At 40.5% G+C, this 21,706-nt stretch overlaps 1 protein-coding gene across 5 annotated transcripts in view; it reads left to right on the top strand.

The window, feature by feature from the left end:
- The window catches only part of GPD2 (glycerol-3-phosphate dehydrogenase 2), a 149,998-nt gene that overhangs the window by 6,874 nt on the left and 121,418 nt on the right, over window positions 1-21,706 (top strand). Inside the window, exon 1 of one of the 5 annotated variants that reach the window (XM_036420734.2) lies at window positions 18,692-18,712. The exons of the other annotated variants lie outside the window; for them this stretch is intronic. The gene's annotated coding sequence lies outside the window, so the exon portion shown is untranslated. Of the gene's footprint in view, window positions 1-18,691; window positions 18,713-21,706 lie in introns of those variants that run through there. 5 annotated transcript variants of the gene reach the window in all.

Raw genomic sequence — 21,706 nt, 5'->3', positions numbered from 1 at the left:
CATATAGTATTTGGCTTTCTCTGTTCAATTTATTTCACTTAGCATAATATTATGTCCATTTACATTGTTAAAAATAGCAAGAATTTATTCTTTATTATGGCTGAAGAATATTCCATTGTAGATATATACCACATCTTATCCATTCATCTTATCAATGGACAGTTAGGTTGCTTCCATATCTTGGCTATTGTAAATAATGTTGCAGTGAATACTGTACAATTTCTAAACACTTCGGCTACTCTTATTTTTTCCTGTGTATGATAATTAAAAGTGCATCATTTCCTCTCCTGCTGGAGATCATGCAGAACAAAGGCTGGATCTTACACAATTTTGTAGACCCGGCATGCCCAACCCACATGTCTTGCATGTAGACACCTAGTAAGTAGTTGTTGAATGAATGATTGCATCATGATTTACTCATCACTTAATTGCTCAAGAGCTAAGTGGCAGGAATGGGTTGGGTGTGAGTAGACAGCAGATAACACTCCGGCAGGTACATCTCAGATAATCGGTTAAACTGGATACTTTGTCTTTTTCAGGCCTCTCCTTTCTCCCTACACATTTGGCAGTTTTGACACATAAAGTATATTTAGGAGGGGGGATGGAAAACTGCATTTGAACCAAATTTATAAAAACAATCCCTGAGAATCGGGGGAGGGATATACAATTGAGGAGGTCATTTGATATCCGCTGAGGACTCGGCTAATTTTGCCAGAGCTCTTAGGACTCTTTTCTGTCATTCATTTAACCCTTCTTCCCGACCTGCCCACTAATCCAGTCTCTTAAAGAATTCAGAAAATGAATTCATAACAAGAGAGTTGATAAAGTTAACTTGTCACTTTCTCAAAGGTTTCTGGGTTCTCAGGGGACCAAAGTCTTGGGGACCATTTATATGGGCTAGATCACATGTGTCAAACACAAGGCCCGCGGGCCAAATCCGTCCCACCAGGCCTTGCAATGTGGCCCGCACCGCGCTGTCATCACTGCACTCCGCTGCATTTCCATCACAATGACAGTTTATGACTGTTCAGTAAACCATTCGGCCCGTGATTTAGGCTGGATTTTAGATTTTGGCCCCTTCTCTGATTGAGTTCGACACCCCTAGGCTAGATAATAGGAGACTTTGTGTCCATTGATAGGAGATTTTGGGGAGCTTTCTTTACTTCTATGCATCCCCGCAGTCACATCTTAGCCACTTAAGTGGGGCTTTGGTCGGTCTTTGAAAATTTCAGTTTCTTCCTCTGTTAAATAAGGTGGCTGGACTGCATGGAATTTAAAGCCCACAAAAAAGTATGGAGTGTTTTATTACTCTTGTCCTGCCTAAGGGAAATAGTCTTGACCAGTGGGTTCTGTTCACTGCTGGACCCTGCCTAACTTCTCTTACGTCCCTGAGCTTTTTTTTTTTTTTTTTTTTCAGCCTCTCTAGATGTAGCATTTACTTTTGGGAGATGCTGTTCCTTGGTCTCCTTCCTGCTTTATGCTAATAGGATCTGTCCTACAAGTACATATTTATTTATTTATTTCATAATATTTGCTAGTATTAACCTCTTTCCCTCACCCTAACCAACCATTAAATAGCTGGTATATTTATTTAAAAAAATATAGATTCACAGGATTTTTTAAAGTAGGAAGGGGGTTAGAAAGCTAATCTAACTTTGTCTTTTTATTATTTATAATAAATAGTAGTATCATTTATTGAGCAATCATATTCCAAGTCCTGTGCTAAGCACTTTGGGCACATCATTTCAAATCAACAGTGAACCCTGACACATCATATGGGGACCAGTTCCAGAGAACTTAAGTGAGTCACTCAAAGCACATAGTTATTTTCTGGGACGACAGAAACTTCCTTGAAAACACAGAAATAGAATCAATATATAATTGTACTCGCATATCTGTCATGCATTTCCTGCTCTTTGCTACTTTGGTTTCTATTGCTGTACTCATTGAACTTTGACTTTTAACACTTCCGTTTTCTTTTTGTTTTTAAAATATTTTTATGAATATCAGAGAGAATGGGAGAGGGAGAGAGAGATAGAAACAAAAATGATGAGCGAGAATCATTGATCAGCTACCTCCAGCATGCCCCACACTGGGCATCTAGCCCACAACTTGGGTGACTGGGAATTGAACTGTGACCTCCAGGTTCATAGGTCGATGCTCGATGCAGGCTGGGCTTACCACTTCCACTTTCTAATACTTTACTCTTTAACACCCATGATATTCTTTTGATTTGGCTTCAAGGAACCCATGACAATTTAAAAATCCTCTTTAGTCTTAATGGGTGTGGAAACAAACTACGACTTGATATTAGTCTGCTTTTTGTACTTCCACACCTGGGTTTATGGATGATATTGGAGAAATGAACACTATCATGCTCATTGGCAATACATACAAATTTATATTCTTCGGCTGCAGTTCTTGCATCTATTTCTAGATTGCACCTTTTCCCATTTCTTGCCACAACTTTTCCGAATCTTCGACATTTTCTTTGAGCCTTTTACCCTACCTGTGCATTTTTTTTAAAAAACAGAAAATGATTGATAGTGGTTAGAGCAGACTAAACTGTCATAACAGAAAGACCTGAAAATAGATAAAAGCACAAACACAACAGATCATGGCTTTGTTGGTGAATGGCTTTCCTCCACTGGGTGATTCAGCCATTCTAGAACTTTTTGTTTTGTTACTCTGCCATCCCTTACTTAGGGCAACGTTTTTCAACTCATGGCACACATGGACCAATTACTTAAATTCTGTGGCACACTGAAAAATGTATACTGAGTGGCCAGATTATTATGATCTCTAAACACATAATAATCTGGCCACTCAGTGTATATCCTATATAATAAAAGGCTAATATGCAAATTGTCCCCTCTACCAGGAGTTCCACCAGCAGGCATTTCCCCTCCCCCTGGCCAGGCTGGCCAGATCCACCCATGCATGAATTCATGCACTGAGCCTCTAACATATATATATATATACACACACACACACACACACACACACACACACACACACACACACTGAGTGGCCAGATTATTATGCATTCAAAGATCATAATAATCTGGCCACTCAGTGTATATTTTGCCAATCTGACAAAAAAAATAGTTATAATTTTTATTCATTCACACCAGATGGCTATTGTGTTGGCTGTTGTCAGTTTTCAAAATTTGACAAGGGAAAATAGGTCAGGCATTGCATTTTTAAAAAGTTCTTGTGGCACATTGGTTGAAAATCACTGTATTTTCAACTAGTGAAAGTGAAAGAGAAGCATATCTACTTTCTTATTGCTTAGTCTTAAAATAAATGTATCAATTCCACTCACATACCATTGGCCTGAAATCAAGTGCACAGACACACTTATTAGAAAAGGGAGATTGGCAAATGTAGTCTAGCTGGGACCAGGAAGAAGAGAATATAGGTTTTTAGTGAAGAGTTAGCTATCCCCCTCACAGTGTTCTTGCGTCCTATTATACTGAGAAAACACAGATAGATCAATTTTCAAGATTTTACTCTCCTTTCCACATCTACATATCTGAGTCCACCAACTCCATCAATCACTACCAACACTGAGGTAGATTTATGCAAACTTGATGATTTCCTCAATACTTTTCATCCCCTCAGATAGCTTACTCCATGGAATTTCTCCATGTTAAAAGGCATTTTAAACATTTGTAAGAATGTTCAAGTTTCTCTGTGGGGGCCAGATATGGCGGGGATCTCCCTTTTTCTGTGTCCTGCATGTAAAGAGATCAACAAACTGGTTCTAAGTGGAGACAGCCAGGGATTGAGAAATAGAAAGAAAGAAAGAAAGAAAGAAAGAAAGAAAGAAAGAAAGAAAGAAAGACAGACACAGAGATAGATTTAAAAGCTGGGAGCTGGGTGGGACACCATTCTCTCTGATGGAGAAGCAGCATGATGACCTTAAGCCAGGAAACACATTTATTTTATACCCCTAATACCAGGAAGTGACACAAAACCTTAGGATCAAAGGAGATTATTTGCATTCTTAAGTAGGCCCTAGCATTCCTGTTGCTTGACTGGATAGACCTGCCCCTGCCAACACCTGGGCTGATATGAAGGCCAAGCTGATTATACTGTCTGCCATCTTGGGGAAATGTGTATCCAAAATGCGGCTCTCCAGTCGTCTCTGGACTCAGCTGACAATTTAAAGAAATGCCCATGTGCCTTCCCAGAATGCCCTCTACATTTCTCACATTAAAAAAACAAACCAGACTGAAAACCAGAACTATTTCTCCACCCAGTGCTCTCCTCTTGCTACATGTTCACTTCCTCCTTTCTTTCAAGCTGTGCTTCCTGAAAGCATATTCTATACCTTGTTTTTCTACTTCTTCCCATTCCATTTACTCTACAGCTGTTAGAAATTTGGCTTCTACCTTAATCTGTTCTTGTTATGATTACTGGTGTTCTCCTGGCTGGCAAGTCAATGAGACCTTATTACTTGAAATGCCTGTGGTGCTGCTCATTCTCTCATGAAAATGAACTTTTACTACACTGCTATGATTTGTTGTTCTTTGTTTGGACTGCTCCTTGTGGATATTTCTGAAGATTCTTCTCTTTGATATTGGAGTTCCCTCAATTTACTGTCTTCTCGTTGTAGATGCTCTCTGCACTATCAAGTTTATCTGCTATATCCCATTCAATGATTCCAAAGTCAACATCTCCAACTGGAGCTCTTCCTTGAGTTCAAACTCAGTGAACATTTCTACTTGGATGTCCTACAGTCAAGACAGGACTCACCATCTATCCCACTCTCTAAATGCTGTCTCTTCTCTACAATGCTGTTTTCTTCCATCTATGTCATCTATTCATTTGTGAAGTTTATTAGTCACCTAATTATGTGCCAGACTTTTTCCTACAAATTAAGATTATAGTTATACACAAAACAAATATGATCTCTACTTTAAAAAAATATATATTCTTATTGACTTCAGAGAGGAAGGGAGAGGGAGAGAGAGAGATAAATACTGATGATGACAGAGAATCATTGATCAGTTGCCTCCTGCATACCCTCCACTGGTGATCAAACCCAAGCAGGTGGTGTGACCAGGAATCAAACACTGACCTCCTGGTTCATAGGTCGATTCTCAACCACTGAGCCACACTAGCTGGCTGATTTCTGCTTTTGTAGAGTTTACATTATGGTATCGGGGAAGAAGTAATAATGATTAAATTAACAAGTGATTTATGAGATGGTGATAGCTACGGGATTATTTTGGATTTGGTTGGTTTGAAAAGACCTGTCCAAGGAGCTGACATTTGAGTTGTTTCCTAAGTGACCAGAAGGGGCTAGCTGTGCAAAAATGAGCAGAGCATTCCAGGTAGTGGACACGGCTGGTACCAAAACCCCACTTGTATACGTGGTGAATTCGATGGGCAGAAGGTGAATAAACCTGGAACTTAGTGAGTGAGAGTGACAGATGTCTGTTCTGGTTTCCTGTGGCTGCTGTAACGAATTCTCTAACCTTGGTGGCTTGAAAGACAGACATTTATTCCCTCATAGTTCAGGAGGCCAGAGTTTCAAAATCAGGGTCACTGGCCAAAATCAAGGTGTTGCAAGTCTGTGTTCTCTTCTTAGGCTCTAGGGAGGAATCTGTTCCTTGTTTCTTCCAGCTGCTGGTGGTTTCCAGCACTTATTAATTTATGGTTAATTATTGCAATCTCTGCCTCTATGGTCACAATGCCTTCTCTTCTGTGCGTGTCAAATCTCCCTTTGCTCTTTTTATAATGATGTATGTGATTGCGTTCAGTTTCCACCTTGGAAGTTTAGGATAATTTCTCCATCTCAAGATCCTTTGTTTAATCACATTTGCAAAGGTTTTTTATTTTATTTTTATTTTTGGTTATATAAACTTTTGAGTGGATATCTTTCGGTCTATACCTCAATGTACAAGAGAATCTTTAAAAAGTAGGCAAGGTTCAGAAGAGCCTTTTTTTTTTTTCTTTTCTTTTCTGTTTTCACATTTTTATTGGGGCCACAGAGAAGGGTACCTCCCACCCTCCCCCCGTTAGTGGAGGTGTTCACAGTTTCTTCAGCCACTCCACACTTGGGCCCCATGGGTCCCGGGAATGGTTGGGCACATGGGGCATGTTCCCATCATCTCGGAGGGGCACTAGGTGGTTATAGGGTGTGACCCTGTTGATTATGGCCGTGTGCTTGGTGTAGGGGCGGAAGGCAGGGAGAATTATAGTTCCGGCCATCTTGGTTCAGGCGGCCAATCTTATGGAGCTTTATAAGGCCGGTTAAGGCACTTAGTTTTGTTCAACAGTTATATAAGCCATTGGATGATTATGTGCCAGTAAGTGAAATGCTGTGGTTTTGCTATAAAACAGAGTCCCTCTTAACTTCTCATAATGTCTCTCTAAAAAGAAAAAAAAATAATGGAAACTAATTTAAAAATTAAATTAATTGTACTCCTAGCAAGAGAGTACTAATTAAATATTAAGGAATAAGGTTTTGTTGAGTAGAGTTGAGCTTTGAAGAACAATAAATCATTGTTATATAAATTATCTCCCCTTCCCCAACCAGTTTTGTCCCCTTGGAGGTATTACTGCTCCCATTCAGAATGCATGCTATCAAAGACTGTTTTGATTGCTATAAATGGACTGGATTAAGGTAGGTGAGGGAAGGAAGCTTGAAAATAGGATTTTAATTAAGAGTCTATTTTAATTGCCCAAACTGAGGAATCACAGTTGTATGGACAAGCAATTATGTTAAAGATGGAAGGAAGTGAATGGACTTAGGATATGTTTTTGAGATAGAGTTGGTTGACTGATCTTGCTGAAAGATTAATTATATATAACAAGAAACAAGAATCTAGACAAAGGCTTATATTTGTTACTTGAGGAACTGGGCCATAAACTGAGAAAGGGAGAACTGGGAGAGAAGCAGGCTTGACAGAAGGCATAACATTCTGTTTTGGGCCCTGTTGAGATTGAGGCACTTATTAGATATTTCTTTGGAGATGTCAGACAATTAAATAAATGGAGTTTGGAGATTCTAAGTGGCATTTTGGCTGAGGATATGGAGTTAGGAATGATTTGCTGTAGATTGTATTTGATACTGCTTGGCATTACCCATAGAGAATGCATATATAGAGACTGGGGCCATTAGGAGCACTGAATTATTTAGAAGAGAAGGAGGAGTGGCTAGTGGGATAGGAAGAAAATTAGTGTGGTATCCCTCAAGATGAGTTCAAATCTTTTTGAAGGAGATGTGTCAGTTATAGTTATTGCATTTGGTGATATGAGGCCATTTGTGATTTTGACAATCTGACATACAGTTTAAGTAGAAACTGGATGAAAGGTTATTGGGTTGAGTTGTGGAAATAGAGATAGTGCTTATAGTCAACTTAATAAATTTTGTTGTGAAGAGGATCAGAGAAATGGGAAAGTTCTTGGAAGAAGAAGATATTGGTTAAGGGAGTTTTTTTTTTTTTTGTGTGTGTGTGTGTATGTTTTTTTTGTTTTGTTTTTTGAATCAGAGAGTAATAGAGTGAGCTTAAGTAGAGAAGAAATGATAGAATGATTAAGGAGCAAGGAAAAACTAATGAAGCTAGGAAAGAGTGATGGATAAATGTTGGAGTATAATTCCTAAATGGCCAGGAAGTGAGGAGATCTAGGGTACAAATGAAGAGGTTGGTGGTTACCAGGAATAGGGACATTTCAGTCATAGTAAAAAGGACTGCAGAGCCCAGCCGTTGTGGCTCAATTGTTGAGTGCCGACCAGGAGGTCACAGTTTGATTTCGGTTAGGGCACATGCCCAGGTTGGAGCTTGATCCCTATGGTGGGTGGGTGTATGTGGAGGTGGGGCGCGGGAGGGAGGGTGTGCTGGAGACAGCTGGTTGAAGACTCTCTCATCATTCGTGTTTCTATCTCTCTCTCCTACTCCCTTCCTCTCTTAAATCAATAAAAATATATTAAAAAAAAAAAAAGGATTGCAGAGACAATGGGTAGAAGCTGATAGGTCATGGATTGAGTTGTAGGAAGTGGAGTTCTTACCTGATTGCTTCTTCCTTCCCAAAGAAGTGTGATAATATTGGGGTGGGGAGCAGTGAGACAGGTTTGGAGAAAAAGATTTGCAACAGCTACCAGGAAGGGCCAATTACAGATGTGCAGTCCTGAATATTAAATAGAGGTTAGTTGTGGCTGTGCGCTTTCCTCCAGGCATTTCTTCAGCTTTGTAGGTGGAGGCTTGGAACTGGCCAATGGTTGGGTGCGATCTGAGGATGAGCCAGGTAATTGAGAAGCAGGAAGAGAGGTCTAAGGGACTTAAGGGTGCTTACAAAGGAGAGGTGACAATGATGGACCGTGACTCTAAACTTGGAAGAAATGAAAGTGAGGGTGTAACTAATAATGGAAGAAATTGTAGGGTTGGAAAGCCAGATACTGCCAAGAAGATGCTGGAATAGAAAGAAATAGCAGAATAGATGAGCTGGAAAAAGAAAAGGCGGTGCTCGCATTGTGGGATGCTTGAAATCTCAGAACTGGTGCAAGTGATCAAGATGCCAAATCAGAGGTTAAAAGAATGAGAGTGGGTGGCCGAGGCTGTGTCATCAGAGGTGAGAAGATCATCAGAGGTGAGATGGTTTAGGAACTGGAGGCTCCATGGAAATGTAGAAGATGGCTAGAGTGAAGTGAAACGTGATTCTGTCTGATCCTACAAGGAAAGCTTGGGAAGGGAAACAGCCAGGTGCTCGTCATCAGTGAATGAGGGCACACAGTAGTAAATGAGTAGATGACAGCAAGAAGGGAAATGGGGGGTAAAGTCCAGTGACATGAACTTCAAAGCAGGTACAACTTTTGAAAGAGGATAGAGGAGAAATTGGAAGGTAAAAGGTGAGGCAATCCATTTCCAGGCTGGGGGATTTTTAGAAAAGGAGCTGAAGTGTTACTCAAAGTATTTACAACTCAAGTGGAATGGGAATCACAGAAGCAAGCTTTTGGTCTGTAGTAGGAGCCTGGGTACCTTTTGTGAAGCTAGGCATTAACTCTTTAAATCACTTTATCATAGGAAGGTCCCAGGCAAGGATATACTTACCATCTGGTTTATAGACATTTTGGTATTTTAGCAACTGAGACAGCCATCTCTATTTACATTGGTTGAGCACTAGGCTTAAATCTGAGTGTATAACCAACCTCCCTTGATGGAATAATGGAAAGACAGTGTTAATAAGCTTTAGCCTTAAAATTCAGGTTAAACCTTGCTTTCTCCATGTTTCTGGGTTTTACCCAGTGGAAGGAACATCCAGAGAAGAGAATATTATGGAGTTTGTAGAGGGTAGACAGAGGGGCAGGGGGAGGGCTGAGAAGGTGAAAAATGAGCAGATTGTTTCTGGTGAAGACTGAGGTAACGAGGATTAGGGGACATGCTGGAATTGGTCCTGAGAGGTCTCGGAGAAAGCTGGGTGAAGACCTTGTGGCAGCTCCTTTTGACATGGTGGCCAGGGATGAGCAAAAGGCTCCTCAGAGTTTCCATAGCCTTAGGCATCTCCTGGTGGCCTAATGGCTTATTGGAGAACAAAGGCCTCCTTGGGCACCACTCTCAAGTGGCAGGAGACCACATTCTCTAAGGGCCTCTTCCTAGCCACCATGGTGGTGTGATCCCTGGGGGGGTGCTTTCTCCTATTTGGCAGAAACTAAGGAGTGCTGCTTCTGGAGGTAATGATCATAGCAATCTTCCCTCCAAGTGGATTTAGACTATTGTATTCTTCACTCCACTTAAGTCACTGTCATAGGCTTAAGTATATACCTTTAGGGGTTCATGTGTGGCTGTTTACACCCAGCCTCCTGATTTCCCTGCTCCCAGACTCATGTCCTTTCCGTTTATCTCCCAGCACGGCTTCAAGGAACTGGGAATGGGAGAATGATCTTTTAAATTCAAATGTGATTCTGTCTGATCCTACAGGGAATGTTGTAAGGATTAAGATAATGTGTATAAACTGACCAGCACAGTCCTTATAATGCAGTGTGTAACCAGCAAATATACCTAAAAGCCTTCCCTGCCAATTCATTGCCTACTGGACAAAGGCCAACATCCTCTGAATGGCATGTATGATCTCCAGAGATGGTGCCCTGCTGCCTGGTCAGTCTCCTTCCCCACGTATGACTATTGGGTTCCTGCATATCACACCCTCTTGTTCTGGAAAGTGAAATATTCATTCTTGTTGCCATGCCTTTGCTCATGTTCACCCTGTACCTGGTCAACCTTCAACAACATTTGAGCTAATTATTGCTTTCTCTACATACCTGTCCTGATGATGTTTCCTATCTCCCTTTCCCCCAGGGTAATTCCCCCCTAAGCCCCCTTCCAAATCTTATTTGTATCACTTGTATTTGTTTTAGAATCTTCTCTAACTTATGAATTTCTTAAAGCCAGAAATTATGAATTATTCATCTTTGTTTACTCACGGGCTACCACACTAGGTGCCCGATGAATATTTGTTGAATAAATAAAAATCCAATATATATTTGAGTTTACAAATTATATTTTGTTTATGTATGTATGTATGTATGTATGTATAATATGTATGTATGTATTTATTTATTTAGTTAGTTAGTTAGTTACTTCAACAGTGGAGATAAAATTTCTGATAGAGAAGATGAATGCAGGAGAAAATGAGTGGCCATGAGTTAGGATGGGAAGTGTACTTAATCCTGTTATTTTTCTTTTACTGATGGCTTTTATTTACTTGAGTTATGTAGTGGTTTTGCTCTCAGTTGTTATTGTTTTATTCTGAATTGGAATCATGAACTTAAAAACAATTTTTACATTGAAATATAATTGGCATGCAACATTATATTAGTTTTAGGTTTACAACATAGTGATTCGACATGTGTCTTGTGAAGTGGTCACCATACTAAGTCTAGTAACCACCTGTTGCCTTGTACTTCTTACAATATTTCCTGTGCTGTAAGATACCTGCCAAAGGTATCTTACTGCTGATTTGTCTTCTAGGAATTAAGTGGTTTCACGCCTTACATTTATACCTTTGATCCATTTTGAATATATATTTGATATGGTGGGAGAGAGTGGTTCAGTTTAATTATTTTACATTTACCTGTCCAGTTTCTCCAACACTACATATTAAGGAGTATGTTCTTGCCTCCTTTGTCATAGAGTACTTGACTAAATAAGCAAAGGTTTATTTTTGGGCTCTCTGTTCTGTTCCATTGATCTATGAGCCTGTTTTTGTGCCAGTAAAATACTGTTTGGATTACTATAGCTTTGTAATATAGTTTGACATCAGGGAGTGTAATACCTTCAACTCTGTTCTTCTTTCTCAAGATTGCTTTGGCTATGCAGAGTCTTTTGTGGTTCCATATACATTTTAGGATTATTTGTGCTAATTCTTAGAATAATGCCATTGGTATTTTGGTAGGGATTGCCTGGATATTGCTTTTGGTAGTATGGACATTTTAATGACATTAAGCTGCCCAACCCATGGGCATGGTATTTCTTTCCTTTTATTTGTGTACTCTTCAATTTCTTTCACCAATGTCTTATACTTTTTACAGTATAGGTTTTTCACTTTCTGTAATAATTACCTTTCTGAGTTTCACACCCTACATCAAATAAAGTAGTTTTCTCATGGTGTTTAGGTATGATGACCAGGCAGTTTCCAGTGCCTTCTTACAATTGCTGGATTACTATGGGGAACCTTTTGGAACCTTGGTTAAAATATCCAATTTCTGCCAAAACCGGTTTGGCTCAGTGGACAGAGCATTGGGCTGTGGACTGAAAGGTCCCAGGCTTGATACCAGTCAAGGGAACGTACCTTGGTTGCGGGCACATCCCCAGTGGGGGGTGTGCAGGAGGCAGCTGGTCGATGTTTCTCTCTCATCGACATTTCTAACTCTCTATCCCTTTCAATTCTTCTCTGTGTAAAATCAATAAAATATATTAAAAAATACATATATCCAATTTCTTTTAGCTTTCTGCATATCTTGAGTTTCTTGATCCTACATGAACTGGTTAATAACAAAGAATTGAGGTCATGTAAATCAGACATCAGCAATAAGAACCTAGTAAGAGAAGAATGGAAAGGGCACATGTGAAATGAGGTGGCAGGAGTGAGTAACTTCTTAGTGCATATGGATGGGGAATGATGGGTGTTAAGGGGAGAGCTAGGGTATATTGAGGGGTGGTGGAGGAGTCTGGGGAATGGAAGGCATTCCATGGATGTGGGTAAAGGTGGTTTGGGGAACACAGTGCGCTCTTTGGCAGAGGTTTACATGAACTGAATGAGTGAGCAGACAAGACCCATTTTGACACTTCAGATGGGGTCATTGACCCTGGTTCCCAGGTTCTTGCTATCAGGTTAACCAAAGTCAAGTTATATGTTTTTTACATCTCACATTAAGATATTGTAATAAAAAGGACACATGTAAAGAAATATTTTGATTTGTTTAAAAATATCAAGTCAGAGCTGATTGTCTTGACATTTTTGCTTTATGTTAGTATGTTCTTTATGGTAAATGGTGTTCAGGGTTTATGGTTGAGCCAGAAAGCAATTCCTCACCTTCTTTGAACTAAAAATAAATTCCAAGAAATATTCTGAATAGAGGGGAAGAAACACACTCTTGTGGGTCAAAGTTGTCCCAGTGACTTGGGTTAACTCAGGCCACAAGCCTTTGCTCAAGCCTCTTCTGGGGAATGTTTTAAACCCATCAGCTGAACTGCTCAAGACTGATGAGATAGACGCATGAACGCTGGGCTCCCTGAGATCAGCGCTTGACCTCCCCTGAAAGAGAGCCTGCTGCCTCCTGACCTCTGTAACAGGTAACCTGTGGCCTGGGGTCAGTCTGTGTTAGATCTTGGGTTTTACAATTTTTATTTTTATTTTTTTAGAACAAATAACAGTATCCATTCTGTTTGAGAGAATGTTTATTTTGGAGAGCAATGCTAGATGCTAGAGAAATGACGGAAGAGGCCTGCCTACTGTTTTTTCAGGGAAGTGGTGGGATTTATTTCCCAGCCCATGAGTCTTAAGTGCCTTTGCTTGGTCTGAGACAAGCTCCACATAAGCTAAAGCAGGTTATGTATGGCCCTGTGTAGATTGGCTGCTTTTGTCCTTCCTTTTTCTCTATCACTCCAATTCAGCAATGCAAATGTGGGAGCCCGTTGTAGGTGCTGAGTAATGGGAGTTGTTGATGGCAGGTGCATTTTTACACCTTATTATAGGATCTCACATTCTCAGGGTAAAGTGTGAAATAGATGAGATTTTATGGATGAGAAGACTCAAGCTCATAGTCACACAGCTAGTAAGTGGCTAAGTTGGAATTCAACCCAGGCCTGCCTGTCTTTGAAGGGCCCCTATACCGACTGCCTCCTGCCGAGAATGTTCTCTAGCCATGCCTCCTGCAGAGAATGTTCCTTAGCTGTGTTCCTGCATGAGAGCACTGGATTGTCACAGGGTGGGGAGACAGGAGGAATGTTGGCCCCATCGAGGATGGCCCGTCCTTTTCGAATTGGCACAGTGGATGGGTGTCTCCCTCCGTCTCTGTTGTTGGCTGAAGAGTTAACCTTGGGGAACATCAAATTCGAGTAAGTTCCACCAGCTTTGCAGACACTGATCTTATTAGGTGTTGGGATTTTTGATGTTGTGTTAAACTTTAAACCCTTCACTGGGTGTAATATAAAATAACACATTTCAGAACTAGTTTGGTGTTCAAGGCAAATTCATTCTAGTGTAGAGACTGTTCTTCAGAATACGGTAGATAATTTTGTGACATTTTCCAGTTCTTGCTCCAAGATTCCTAATAAATTATAAACGATTCTTTTCATTTCTTTGTATGGATCTTTTATTTTAGTTCATTAAAGATGAGAAAAGTTGTATAACAGGAAGATCACTCAAGTTATGATCAGATGATGTGGGATTTAGTCAAATGTCAGCTGTCTGCAGGGTGCTCTTGAGAATTTTTACTTTTTTCATTTCTCCCTGTTTCTCCCCCGCCCTGCCCCCTAACCCCCACACTGGACTTGTTTTTATTATAAGAATAATTCACACTCACTTGAGAAATTTTAAAAAAGGACTCACACAAGGAAGAAAATCAAAATGACTTGCAACCCTACCATTCAAAGATGAAATGGGTTCTAAAGATTTTGGGTATATAACCTTCTAGCTTTCATGTGTATGTATGTGTGTATGGATGTGTGTATGCACATATTCTAAAAGAAATACACACACACCAGAACTGACTTACGTACTTTTGTTCTCTTCATAGTTAATTTTCTACTTGCCCATCATCTCATCTGTATCCAGATTGTAATTAACACGGGATGAATTAATTCCTAAGCTATAAAGAAACTCTAGAATGTTTAACTTACTTAAGGCTGTCTGCTTACTTGTAGGTCTTCCTTCACTTTATTATAATTATTACCAGCTTACAACTGTTGCTTTTTCAAGTCAGTGTGGGGTAAGAGATGCTGATGGCAAACATTTTGGTGGCGAGTTTGGAGAACAGGAACAATGGCCAGAGACCCTGGAGAGCAAAAGGCCAGGGCTGTGGGACCTAGAAGTGGCATGACAGAGCAAAAGTACTAATGATCTCAATCTTTTATATGAGGAGACTGAAGTCCAGAGAAGTCTGGCTTTGTGCAGGCCGAGATTGCCCTAGATAGGGTGGAGTATCAAACACAGACTGAAAAAAAACACACACCGTGTTACTGGCAGCCGCCAAACTAATGACCCAGGAAGTAGGTACAAGTGCACTGGGTGAGATCTGGCCTGAAGGTCACTGGATTGATATTGGAGTCTGGAGTTCTGGCAGGCGTTCCATTAGAAATTTCATTTTGTGAGTCACTTGCCTTCTGAGTGCCTCATGGTAAGAACACAGACTCCAACTATGGGGCTCAATGTCTTGGGTTAACTTTGGGTGTCATTAAACATTATCTTGAAATTTATGGTTGAGGAGAGGCTGTTGAGTATAAATTGCCAACGTGCTCTGCTGATTTCCGTCAGGGATGTGATCTGACTGACAACGGTGTGAGCCCACTGGGGTCTGGTGAATTACATCTGCTGAGCCAGAGTGTTCCTTGAGCTGGAATTGAAATGCATGGCCCTTCAGCTTCCATGTGATGCCAACACTCAGGCAATTGACTTTTGCTCTTCAGTCTCCAACAGGGGGAAGATTATGAAATAAAATGGGGAGAGGCCAGGCATACTGAAGACTCAAACCCATAAATATAAATAACCGCAATTAATCATTTGCAGTCTCTCTTGTCTATTAAATCTATACTCAGTGGGTCAGCAAGTTGCACACAGCTCTTCAGCTCTCAGTCTGCGGTTGGTGGGGAATGTCCCAGGAGCAGCAGCTTGTTGAGATGTGACCCAGGGTTCTTTTCCAAGATGAGTCCAAAATCAGTTCAAGTTGTAATGAGTTGTGGGGGTGAAATTCACTCGCAGACAACCCTAGCCCAAGGGGGAACAGAAATAGAAAGGAGACTTCTGCTGCTGGCATTTGAGAGGCTCTCTCAGTTGACACGTACTCTTCTTTGCTACCAGCTTGTTAGGCTGAATAAGACAAAACAGTCTTTCAAGTGTGTAAGCTCAGTAGATATTATATTCTAGATTATCCCTGAGGTATTTATTTTTCTATTATGGAATCCTGTTTTTGATTGTGGCTTATATTTTGACTATTATGCGATTTGTTAACTCTTTCTCCTTGGTATGTCCTTTTTTTCTTGCTTTCATCTATGCACTATGAACATGGCCAGTGGTGTTCTTAGGTAAGAAATTACTGTTTTTACTCTTAATACCTTGAGAGGTAATGAGGGGTGATCCTCCCTCCCCATCTCCCTCTTTCTCTTTCTCCCTTTCTTCCTACAAGTTTCACCTTATCATTGCACTGATTAAGACCATCCACTGATTTTATATCCCTGTCTTTTCAGAATAAGTGCCTTACGAGGAAGAAGTCATATGTGGCTTGGCACCTGTCTTGCTCTCTGACCTTTTCTGTAACCTGCTGCTCCTGTCATTCATTGGGCTGCAGCCAGAGCAGCTGTCAGTGTCCACAGAGGCCAAGCTTGCACACCCATTTCCTCCTTGTGCACAACCCTTCTCTCAGCTCTCTGGGTGGCTGGCTCTTCCTCCTCAGTTACATTTTTGCCAAATCACCTCATGAACATTCCATCTAAAGTGGATCCCCGCTAACCCCAGCCAGTCTCTAACCTAATATTCCGTCTTGTTTTCTTCATAGCACTTGTCGGTTTCAAAGTACTCGATTTGAAAATTGGTCTCCTGTTTAATTTTTGTTTTCCCGGGTCCGTGAGAGCAGAGAGATTGCCAGTCCCTAGAGCAGTGCTGAGGACACAGCCGGCATTCAGTACCAGGACATCCCAGTTGAATGTATGTTGCAGAACTGAATGTTTCTCCTTTCATTTTCCTGACTTGCATAGGTCCTTCAGTGAAACTTTCCTGAGTACTCAATTAAACTCTTGCTTTGGTTATTTTCTTAGAATGTACCATTGTTATCTTTCCCTCACCAACTGTAAGTGTGTTTTTCATAAGCCAGCTTTTGACAAGGAATATTGAAGTTTTTTAGGAGTGGCAGATAGATGATTTTTTTTGGCCAATTTATCAGTAAACTCTTCTTTAAATACACGGTAGCACAGAAAAATGGTTCTAATTATTTCTTGATCAGAAACAAACAGCTTTGCTGCATTTTTTTTTTTTTTTCCTCAAGAGAATTTGGGTTCTGTTCAGATGAGACAGAATTGAAATAGGAATTTTCTTTTTCTAATCTTGGACTGTGTGCTTGTGTCTGGTTTGAAGTTCTTAATCTTCATGCTCTTAGGAAGCTGGTGGTGTTTGTTTCATCCATATTGTGTGCAGCAAACTTCTAGGTAAACTCTTCTGACCTAGAACTCAGGAAGGAAGGGAGCAAAGACCTTTGAATAGATAGAGCCAGGCTGTTGAAAATCCAAATGCTAAAATGCTGATAAGTTGTTCCTTCTGCCTTGCTCAGAATTATTTATTTGTATTTTAAACACAGTTTTAGCTAACTTGGCTCTCATTCTTCTGACCACAGTGGTAACAAGTTAGAAGTGAGCTGGAGAGCTCCAAGATCAAAAGGGAAAATTACCAGCAGCCCGACACTTTGGAATAAACAGGAAAACTTTGTAAAGCAGACAGAAGAAGAATTCAAGTGGAACAGGCTGTTGGTTGGGGCCCCCTTAGTAAAGGAGCTGATACTGTTGTCGCTGGTGCTTTTCCTGAGGGCACGGCCCTTTGATAGCTGAGTTTGATGTTCATATGGATGGCTCTAAGTCATCAGTAATTGACTTCATGGGCAATATCCTTTATTTAAGAGGAAGACTATAACTTGTATTTTTTTTAAAATAAATCTTTATTGTTCATATTATTACAAATGTTCCTCATCTGCCCCCCCCGCCCCCACCATTGCTCCCTCACCAGGTTCCCACTCCATCCTCTGCCCTTTCCCCACCACCCATTGTCCTTATTGTATTTTTTTTAAATTTAAGTTCTTTATTGTTTAATGTATTACATTAGTCTCCTTTTTACCCCATTGATCTCTCCCCAGCCGCCCCAACCACCAGCACATCCCTTACTTCCCCCAATCCCGGTCTGTGTCCATTGGTTATCTAATAAAAAAGTAATATGCAAATTGACCATCACACCAAGACAGAAGATAGCTGCCCCCATGTGGTCAGAGATGGCTGCCTTTATGTGGACACAAGATGGCCACCACAAGATGTTCTGCAGGGGACGGCAGTTGTGGGAAGTTAGAGGTGACCAGCAGGGGAGGGCAGTTGGGGGAGACCGGGCCAGCAAGGGAGGGCAGTTGTGAGGGACACAGGCCTGCAGGGGAGAGCAGTTGGGGGGGACCAAGCCTATAGTGGAGGGCAGTTGGCGGGGACCTGGCCTGCAGGGAAGGACAATTGGGGGGCAGGCCTGCAATGGAGAGCAGTTCTGGGGAGAGGGGTGATTAGGCCTGTAGGGGAGAGCAGTTGGGGGAGACAAGGCCTGAAGGGGAGGACAGTTGGGGGGGACCCAGGCCTGCAGGCGAGGGCAGTTGGGGGGTGGGATCAGGCCAGCAGGGAAGGGCAGTTGGGAGCCAGCAGTCCTGGATTGTGAAAAGGATGCCTGACCACCCGTTAGTGGGATTGGGCCTAAACAGGTGTTTGGACAAACCTCAAGGGGTCCCAGATTGAAAAGGGTGCAGGCTGGGCTGAGGGACAATCCCCCCACCCCTGTGCACAAATTTTGTGCACCAGGCCTCTAGTGCTCATATATATTATAACTAGTATTTTAGAGATGTTTTAATTCAAAATAGTTTAGACATAAAAACACACACCTGTAAACTTCACTCAAATGTAAACTCTTGCAGATCAGGAGTTTTGTATATTTGTTCTCAGTTGTACGTTCAGTGCCTAGCACATGTTAGATGATCTGTTAATAATTACTGAATGAAAGAATGAACTCAGGACTTATTACCCAATACAGCTAACTAAATAGGACATTAAGATAGTATCACCTTTAATGGTTAAGGTTTTTTTTTTCCTGTACCTATTGAATAAAGAAAATAATAATATGAATTGAAAGTTAAAATATTATAGCTCTGGACATTTTCAGAGATATTTTATTTATAGGTGGCATGAGGAACCACACATTCAAATGATTTGCCTGAAATCACAAAGCAAGCTGGTGGTAGAAACAGCATTACAAGGCAAGTTTCCTTAATCTCACCTTGCTGGTGCTTTTTTAAAATCTTGTTTTGAGAATAAGAATAACATAGAGTTTTTTTTCTTTTTGTAGCAAAAGCGGTTCTAGAGAAAATATTGAGTAGAATCCTTTATCTTCTCATGTTCATGCTATTTAACATTTTTTTCTTATAGTTTTTTAGAGGGGGCGGGAGAGAGAGCAAGTGTGAGAGAGAGAAAGAAGGGGGAGAAAGAAAGAGCGAGAGAAGGAGAGGGAAAATATTGATGTGAGAAACATCAATTGGTTGCCTCCTATATGCACACCAACCTGGGATTGAACCCACAACCAAGGGTGTACCCTGACTGGGAATTGAATCTGCAATCTTTTGGTGTATGGGACAACACTCCACCCAACTGAGCCACCTGGGCATGCTATTTAAATTTAGAATGTCAAATGTGAGGGTATTAGCTGTGTAATGTTGGTACATGGCTACCTCCTGCACAGTGACTAGACTTGTTAATAGTCTAGGACTTGAATGCTTTCCACTTAGGGTGTGTGCCAGTCCTTTTCAAGAAGAAAAGAAAAATCTAAAGGGAGAGGCTTGAAGAGGATGCCTTGTTCAAGTGGGGAAAACAAAATCTTATGACCAAGTTTGTTTTAGCCAAGATGACTAAGGAGGTGGAGATACAGCTTTGCATAGTATTTTTGCATAGGTGAAGGAAGATCTACTATTTTTTTCTTTACCATTTTGGAGGATGAGGGGATGGAGCATTTACAATATGTTGTATGATTTGTATTCCATATTTTGGAATGAAATTGTTAGAATCTGTCTCTTCTGTTGTCTGATTCTTATTTCCTTAAGGGTCAGTCATTTTATTTATTTATTTATTTATTTATTTATTTTTTTAGGGAGTATAATTGCTAAGCTAAAAATGCAATACATAGTTATTTTAATGCTAGTATATTTTAGATTTATTTTGCATGATGCTTTATTGTGTATAATTTGGCCGTTCGTTGAGAGCTACATCAATACATGGAGCAAGTTATTAGCTAGATGTGTAGGGGAGTAAGTTTTATTTTATTTTTGCTAATCCTTATCCAAGGATATTTTCCAATTGATTTTTAGAGAAGAGTGAAAGGGAAAGGGGGTGGGGGAGAGAGAGAAACGGCCATGTGAGAGAGATACATTGATTGGTTGCCTCCTGCACCAGCCATGAGCCCCGAATGGGTCCTGGGATTGAGCCTGCATGTGCCCTTGACTGAAATTGAACCTGGGATCTGTCAATCCATGGGCAGATGCTTTAAAAAAAAAAAAAGTTATATTTTGATTTCAGAAAGGAAGGGAGAGGGAGAGAAACATCAATGATGAGAGTCATTGATCCGCTGCCTTCTGCACTCCCCCTACTGGGATCGAGCCCATAACCTGGGCATGTGCCCTTGACAGGCATCAAACCTGGGACCCTTCAGTCTGCAGGCCAATTCTCTATTCACTGAACCAAACCCACTAGGGCGAGAAGTGAATTTTAAAAGTGAATTTCAGCAGGCTACAGAGGGAAAAAAGCTACAGGATATAAATTGTGGTTAGCTTTATTTCCTGAAGATACTCTCAAGCTGAAGGAAGTAGAATAATGTTCTCCCATTCCAGTCTACTTCTTGGTCTCCGCTCTCAGCCAGGGCGTGTGCATTAATAGAGCTGTAATAGAGCTGTCATCAAATTTAGGACTATTTTATTTATTTATTTATTTTTACAATGTAAGTAAATTAAGTGAAATTATTGTGCTATAACTAATTATAAAAATTATCATAGTTTTTATTAATAAGCTCAGGATTTCATGAACTATGTTCAACAAGTATTACCTAAAATGTCTTTCTAATGATAAAAATATAATGCAATTGCAACTGAACTTCTGAAAGAAGTGGTACTTTCCCCTTTCATTCAGTGTTAAAAATAATTAGGGAAAGTTAAATCGATTGGCATCAGCATTTGAAAATTTAAAAAATCAAACTTTTCAAAGTTTTGTATATTGAAAGGCAGATTCTCAAACCTTCATCTGTGCTACTAAAAAAAAAAAATAATAAAAAAAATTCAGGGCCGAGACCGGTTTGGCTCAGTGGATAGAGCGTCGGCCTGGGGACTGAAAGGTCCCGGGTTCGATTCCAGTCAAGGGCATGTACCTTCGTTGCGGGCACATCCCTGGTAGGGGGTGTGCAAGAGGCAGCTGATCGATGATTCTCTCTCATAGATGTTTCTAGCTCTCTGTCCCTCTCTCTTCCTCTCTGTAAAAAAATCAATAAAATATATTTAAAAAAAATTCAGAATAATGATCTTGAGTTTATTTAAGATTTTTTGAGAGTTCAAAGAAGGATGACTACATTTAGAAATGGCTTTTTTTGGCTAATGGTTAGAGTGTTGGTCTGAGGACTGAAGGGTCCTGGGTTCGAGTCAGGTCAAGAGCTCCATCTTCGCCTGGGTCAGGGCTCCTGCATAAGTGTCTTTCTTATGCAGATGTTTTTCTCTCTCTACCTCTTCCTTTCCCTTCCACTTTCTCTAAAAATCAGTGGGAAAAAATATCCTCAGATGAGAATTAACAAAAACAAAAGATATATCTGTAATTAAGATCCAGGCCAATAGAAACTTAATTATCTAAGACACTTCTTTTTCCCATACAGTGGCCTCCCTACTTTTTTTGTTGATGTTTTTTTTTGCTGTGCAGAAGCTTTTTATTTTGATGTGGTCCCATTAGTTTATTTTCTCCTTAGTCTCCTTTGCCCTAGGACAGTATTTCCCAAACTTTTGACATATGTGTACCCCTTCTATAATTTTCGTAACACTGAGTACCCCTTGTACTCATGAAAAGGTAGAATTAGGCGCAGCTAAGCACTGTGCAGTGCATATCCCCACCAAACTCTTCCCGTACCCCTGGGGTACGTGTAACACACTTTGGGAAGCACTACCCTAGGAGATGTATCCATAAACATATTGCTATGAGAGATGGCTGAGATTTTGCTGCCTATGGTT

Source organism: Pipistrellus kuhlii, unplaced genomic scaffold (genome assembly GCF_014108245.1).
Source record: "Pipistrellus kuhlii isolate mPipKuh1 unplaced genomic scaffold, mPipKuh1.p scaffold_m20_p_7, whole genome shotgun sequence".
In the NCBI taxonomy this organism is placed as follows: Eukaryota; Metazoa; Chordata; class Mammalia; order Chiroptera; family Vespertilionidae; genus Pipistrellus; species Pipistrellus kuhlii.
Note: the sequence above shows the minus strand (reverse complement) of the source record. Positions and strands in the feature narration are given on the sequence as shown.